Source organism: Perna viridis, chromosome 14 (genome assembly GCF_037379345.1).
Source record: "Perna viridis isolate PV_CMFRI_1.1 ecotype Kerala chromosome 14, ASM3737934v1, whole genome shotgun sequence".
NCBI classification, from domain to species: domain Eukaryota; kingdom Metazoa; phylum Mollusca; class Bivalvia; order Mytilida; family Mytilidae; genus Perna; species Perna viridis.
Window position 1 is genome coordinate 10,366,747 of NC_142458.1, and position 7,259 is coordinate 10,374,005.

The window sequence follows — 7,259 nt, forward strand, 5'->3', positions numbered from 1 at the left end:
CTTCCTATATTTTATTAAGTTATATTGCTGCCGTTGAGAGGGTTACTACGTGAACACGAGTACAACATATAGAAATTTATAATGCATTTGATGGTTTTTATTTGTATTTTAAACCTGACTACGATTGAAACATCTTTTAGTTAAACAATGTAATTCAAATATTTCTTTGATCTTTAAAGGTGGTAGTCTTCGAGTCATTCATGTTTCTGTGGACCCAGGTTTGAGACAGACAAAAATGTACTGCAGATTTGTTAACAAGTATCATTGTGACAACTGGATGACATGTGTCATGAACTGCTGTGCAAAAGCTGAATGCACTCATGTATCTTTCAATTTAACTACCGGTACGTGTCTCGTTCTTTACTCATGTACATCGAACACGAATGTACTTGGTGCATGGGATGGTGATGAAAGCAAAGGATACGTTTATGGAATGGAAGTAAACGCTTTTTAATTACTGCTTTCCCTTAAAACCAGGCAGAAGCTTATGATTAGTGATTCATGCATTCGTTTAATCCTGAATATGTCTTAAATGGAAAAAAATGGAAATATTTAAGTAGGTCTTATGGAAATTGTATTCGACGATAAATGGAACTAGTGATATTAACTTTTGAACTTTTGTTAAGTTCTACTACCGACAATTTCTGGCAATGTTTCCGCCAGAATTTGTACACTACAACACCACTTTACAAACTTGTTTGTTGATTTCAAAATAAACAATAATATTTATAATTTATTAGCATGAAGTTTATTTTGGTAGAGATTCACACAACGTCAAATAAAAGAGGATTAAGTGTTTGGGAGAAGTTTGAAGAATCATTGACAAATACAATTCCTTATGAAATGACTTCTATCAAATAATTACCCAAGCATTGAAATTATAAGCGCTATAATTGTTTGCATGTGCAACTATCACCAATCACCAATTATTGTATTAAAATCATAAATACAGGAGTGGGTAACTAGTGTCGACAACTATTGTCTATCAAAAACCCACAAGGAAAAAACAATAATTGTATTTTTAGGAGTTTAAGGAGGTAGCCGTAGGGTTAGGGACATAACTCATGAAATCAGTGATATGTTTGTATCATATTCAATTTCACCAAAGCTCTCAAGCTTTCGTTTGAAGCAGAATAAAATGAATCCAAGTTAATTAGATCTTACATAAGATTGATTTAAAACGCTGAATACAAACGTTCCAACGATTTTTAAGAGTTGTGTCCCTTACCCTAGGTCTAACTCCTTAATAGCTCTCATTGGCTTTGATATCTTTTCGGTTACGTTCTATCGTCCCATAACAGATTATTACGTTCATAAATTGGAGTTAAAACATATCTGACATCTGAAATTTCTCTTTAATATAAACAACATAAAAATCGTAGATCTTACTATTTGAGTTGTTGAAAATTGTAGTTTCCAGTAAATTAGATTTCACACCAGGTGTCAGTTTCACAAAAAGTCGTAAGTGCAAAATTGATCGTAAGTAATGACGTCATAAACTAAAATAGCCTTGTGACGTCATGATTTACGATCAATTTCACACTTTTCATGTCACTTTATGCCTGTATTCTATTTAATGTTTTACTTTAACTTTGTTTTTTTTATTTTTTTTATATTTTTTTTAAATTTTTTTTGTTTTTTTTTCATCCTATTCGTCTTTAATTCATGCTGTTAGAGAAAACCAAACTCAATTGTTCATTTAATCAACATTTTTGGAGGTTAGTTGACTTCGAGAGAAGTATTTATCAGTAACAACTGCAATCAAAGTGACTTTAAAAAGACAAAAATGGCTAATTCATCATATATTCAAGTCGATTTTAACAATTTCATGATATGAAACCATTTAGTTTATTCGTGAAATTTACTACTATTAGGGCATTGTGTTCTCATCAGATAAATAGAATTTGATATAAAACCACTTGTGTCAATTAAAAACAAAAATACTTAGTAGTTTTGATGTCGCTTATAGCAAATATATATCTTCCTTTGTTAGACCTCAGTCCTCGTCCAAATGTGTCCATATAAACCTTATATTGATATTAGATTTATCATAAATACTGTTGTGAAAGTTTTATCAAGGGAACTAAGATTGTAGCGGGAACCAAAAGAATGTAATTGGGGAACAAATCAGACATGGAAAAAGATACACACATCAAAGAACATAAAATAACCGAATAATACGTACAAAGCAACAACACAAGTAAATGAGCAACTCGAAATCAACGAAATGATTTGTTTTTTCACTGAGAAATCATTTGAAATAAGGAAATTGGGCTCCACCAAAAACAACATTAATGTTTGATGGTACCTATATTGTTGAAGTGCTGTTTAGCGTCAATTTCACTCATAATTGATTGAATAGTTCTGATTTAACTTTTTGAATAAATACAAAATTGCGGCTATCAAATAGGTATCATTCATGTATTTATTTCCTTGTTTCTAAATATTTTATTGCAATATGTAATCATCAAACATATAAAGAAAAGTATATGCGTGATTGGTAATATTACTGGATCTCTCTTACTATCATGTATATGTCAGCACATCGGTACATTTAATATGCAAATAAACAATACGCAAGCTAAAATCTTGAACAGTTGGGGTTACATATTACCCAAAGTATATGCTTCATGAATAGAATGATAAAGTTTGATATGAAAAAAATCAAAGTGAATTTTTGTCACATTTGTTAATAATAGGAGATTAACAAGTTCGATATGTATGCATGTGGTATAGACAATTAGTAAAATTTTAGCTGTAATGATACAACAGACTTTGAGTTACTGATTACATGAGTATAATGGCTATGTTCAACATGCATATATTGTGAGGAAACTCAATCAAATGTTTCCATAATAGAATGTGTGCATTCCAAATATCTATATAAACTTGTTTAAATTTTTTCAAATGATAATTTCACCTTTCGAATTACATGTTATACAAGTTTGATACTCACACAGCAGACAGACAGACAAACGGCTACATGACCTGTCTACAACGTTGGTAACGTAAGTGATATGTTTATGTACATATTCATTTCTTTTTCTAGGACACAGAATTAGACTGATAAACTCCAGAAAGAACAACCCCTGGGTACCTTACTATACATGCCCTACATTCATTACCACTCGAGTGGTTCCAAGTTTTAGAGATTGTATCATGATGTGTATCAACGAAAAGTTTAATGAATGTTCATACGTCAATTACCATCTACAGACATGTTACATACTGAAACCTTCCTGTATATCATACGTGTATCCTGTAACAGACTTTGTCAAATTGAATGGAGGATCGGTTGTGACCAAGAGTATTAAAATTCAAAAAGTTGAAAAAAAATATGCAACTGTACACTTTTAAGTACTATGTAAAAATAAATGGAACAAGCTGGAAGATCAAGGAGTCGTATAAGTGTTTATTATTATTATTATTATTATTATTATTATTTTATTCGTTCTGATTTGCGGTAATTTTACTTGTGCAATATTGGTGAGAGGAGAAGTCGGGACGTGAACATGAAAATAAGCGGATAATAACACCAAACACTACTCTCAATCTTTTGAGAAGCATTGCTACATTTTTTTTTTTTGTTTTTTGTTGTTTTTTTTTCGAGAACTCTGCATTCAAAATCAAGGAACGAAAAATGTCTACCTATACAAAGATATTAAAAAAAAACATAAATTCAAATAGCTGAGACGACTAGAATCATGGGACATATGCTTCAATTTCGAAAATTGTTAATGTCTTCGAACATTTAAGTAACTGAAATAAAGTAATATTGAAATTCCGTTGACGCAGTTTATTCAAGTTTTTGTTATCGTTCCTCTAACGGCAAAGTCTAAGATCTTACGCCTGTCGACCTGGTTGAACTTGTAACAAAATCTTTTCTAAAACGGAAATGCATGTGAAAGTTATTTTGTAAAATTGTTGAGTATTTTACTTCAATAAGCTACGTTTTAAATCTAACAAATTCAAAGATGTCTCATATGTTCGACAAATGGATTAGTAAATCATTTGCAAGGTAGATAATCATTTTGCACTGAGTACTCTTTTCTGTCATCTTTATAAATCATATATATTTTCAATTATCTATTAGTTTTGAAATCCTATGATTTTTCAACACTGTATACTTCCATTCTCCAAACTCACTTAAAATCCCGACTCAGAAACATTATACATCGTTGTTTCTCCAAAAAGGATGGTACACCTAGATACAAATAAATAGTGTTTGGCAGAGCTTCCTCATACTTTGTTAAAAATAATTCCAAATCATCTTCCAAATATACAGAAGATGTTTTCGAAATGCTGGAATTGTTTATTGACAACATCTTAAGCCCGTGTGGTTGGCGGGTTTTTCAACAAACGGTCGGCATTCCAATGTGAAAAATTCTGCTCCTCTACTTGCTGCCCTTTTCCTTCACTCTTATGAGGCTGACTTTATAGCTGATCTGATACGAAAAAAACATAGTTAAGCTAGATCCTGCATCTTAGTTTCCGCTGTATAGATGATATGTTATGGTTAACAATCATAGTTTCGGGGATTTGATACATCGGATCTACCCCAAAGAACTTGAGATAAAGGATACTACAGACAGTGTGAAGTCAGCCTGATATCTTGACCTACACTTCGAAATTGATGGCAATGGAAAACTATTGACAAAACTTTACGACAAATATGATGACTTCATTCATAATTGTCAACTTTTCTTTCATCTGTGGTAACATCCCTTCAACACCTGCGTAAGGAGTTTTCATATCACAACTAATGCGTTATGCCAGAGCTTCTTACTGTTAGACCTCTGGAACAGGGTTTTATTGCTACAAGTTGAAGTCATCAGAAGTTTTATGGTCGTCATCATGAACTTGTGAATTGTTACGGTGTATACATGACAACTGATTTATCCTATGTGTCATAGTTTTCTTTTCTACTTTCATTTACCCCGGGGTTGACTTTTTATAACTACTCGGCGGGTTTTTCAAGAAAAGCGGAGGACGATTATCTTACCGGTGCACGAGGTCCATGCTCCCAGTTTTTAGTGGAGTCCGAGTTGCTCATACTTTTGCTGCTTTGATGTATTTTTATTTTAGTTATTTTATTTTCTTTGTTGTGCTTGTCTGTTTTCTATGTCTGGTATTTGTCACTGGATTACATTCGTTTGATTTCCGCTACGATCTTGGTTTCCTTGATTACCATTTCATATCAAGTTAAATTTCTATAACAAAAACTTGTTTTTCTTGCTTTATGTTAATACTATTTCGGAAACCAGTCCGTATATAATTCACACACTGCCTATGGTAAGGCGATTTATGGTGTAGAAAAACGCACCAAATAAACAATGTTTTGTTCAGTGTTCAGACGCTATACTTTAAGTAACATTAGTCTTTTCTGTATTCCCTTGATTATTCGTTGCAACTTTCAACATAATTTATAAATTTTGTGAACGGCGAATAAATATTCTGGTCGTGACTTTTGTGATGTTTTGGATGGAGAAAGTCTGAGAGTGAAATTACAGATATCATTTACCAGTGTTAAATATCGGTTTATGTCTACACATGGAACATTCAGTAAATGACTGCTATCTTGAAGTTGATTTAATTAATGGAAATAGTACGTTACACAGCGAAAGCATAAAAAAAAGATATTTCATAGTCCATGGGTGTACTAAACATATAACCAAATAACAAATCTATTTTATTTCAATGATGTTTTTACGATTATATAAAATAACATACAAAATCCTTATAGATTCCCCCCTTATCCCTTTCCTCAAAGAAAAAGAACAGTTAATAATCAACCTGTTTACATAGTTGAATAGTTTGTACCTATTACCAATTAAATGTCTGTTTTTTTTTAAGAATCAAGCTGTGGATGAAACATGGTATGAAGAAACCCATCATTTTGATAGTGTAATTTGACTATTTGTACGATCAGAATCAAGGGAAAAACAAGTTTATTTCCATATCCATTTCATCGATATGCACTGAAAATTAACGTTTAAAGGGCAGATAACTCTGTAAAAACCTCATTTTTCTAACACTGTATTAAAAAATTGACGAGCAAATCCAATGGTACAGAGGTCAAATAATAATCTTTTCAAATAGAGAAACCATCCTTGATGGAAATTATGCTGTCAGATCGGTTGGGTTTTGCATGTACCTGATTTTTTTCAATTTTGCCCAATTCTTACAAACACTTACACTTAATCAACTGAGTATAACGAACGCAGCTACATAATGAAAGCAGGAAGCTCGAAGTTTCATAAGGAATTATAAAATAGTAACTTTTTTCGACCCTACAATGTTAAGGATTCATAAAACTGGCAAGATTATTTGTCTTCTGAACTGTTTCCTTCATGATAGCTTGTTTATATTTTACACATTTCAATTAAAAAAAATATCGAATGGAATCTGTGTATGTAATAGATGGCTTTATTTCAAATAGTTTCCCCTTAATGAAAGATATCTTTCTAAATGTACACATTTGAAACGCACATTTAATCAATACTTCATTTTCCTAGTTTACAAAGTGCAAAATTGCTGTAGGCTTACATCTTTTTTCTTAAAGTTGAACTCTATTTTTTAATTTATTTTCCTTTTAAATCAGGATCACTTTCCTGGATATCATGAGTCATTCAAACGTTCTTATAACTGAAGGCCTTTCTATTTGGATTACCTTCATATCCCCAGGCCTACCACCTTAAGTCAACGTGAATTGTTTACGTTCATGCCGATTATTGTGCCTTTTTAATTGTTGTTAGTTCTTTTGGCTTATTAGTGACGTAGTCGTGTTTTTGGTGTTTTAAGCATGTTTTTACAGTTGTAAATTCCTCCTATAATTTCCTTGTTGATCCTTTAGGATAATGCTATAAAATTTCTGCGTTTTTTTCTTCATGTGCCACACCTTATACACATTTTGCCTTATTTTTAGACAGAGAAGTACTAAACTATAATATTGGAATGAGTATTATAACGGTATTAACGCTGAAGTCACTACAAATCCGGTCATGAACAAAATTTAACTTGGTAATTGATAACTATTTTTAATAAGAAATGTTTCGCAGGATGCTGCATTTCAATAACTTGTCTGTGTTTTGATTAATTTCTTTCTTTAGAATCAGAGCAAGACGTATCTAATACGTGAAATAATAAAACATCTATTTCAATTGAAAAGCACAATTTCCGTTCAGACTGACGTCGGAACAAAACGTATGATGACTTTGACCTGCACCTAAAACAGATTGTGCAACATCTTAGAAGTCTTA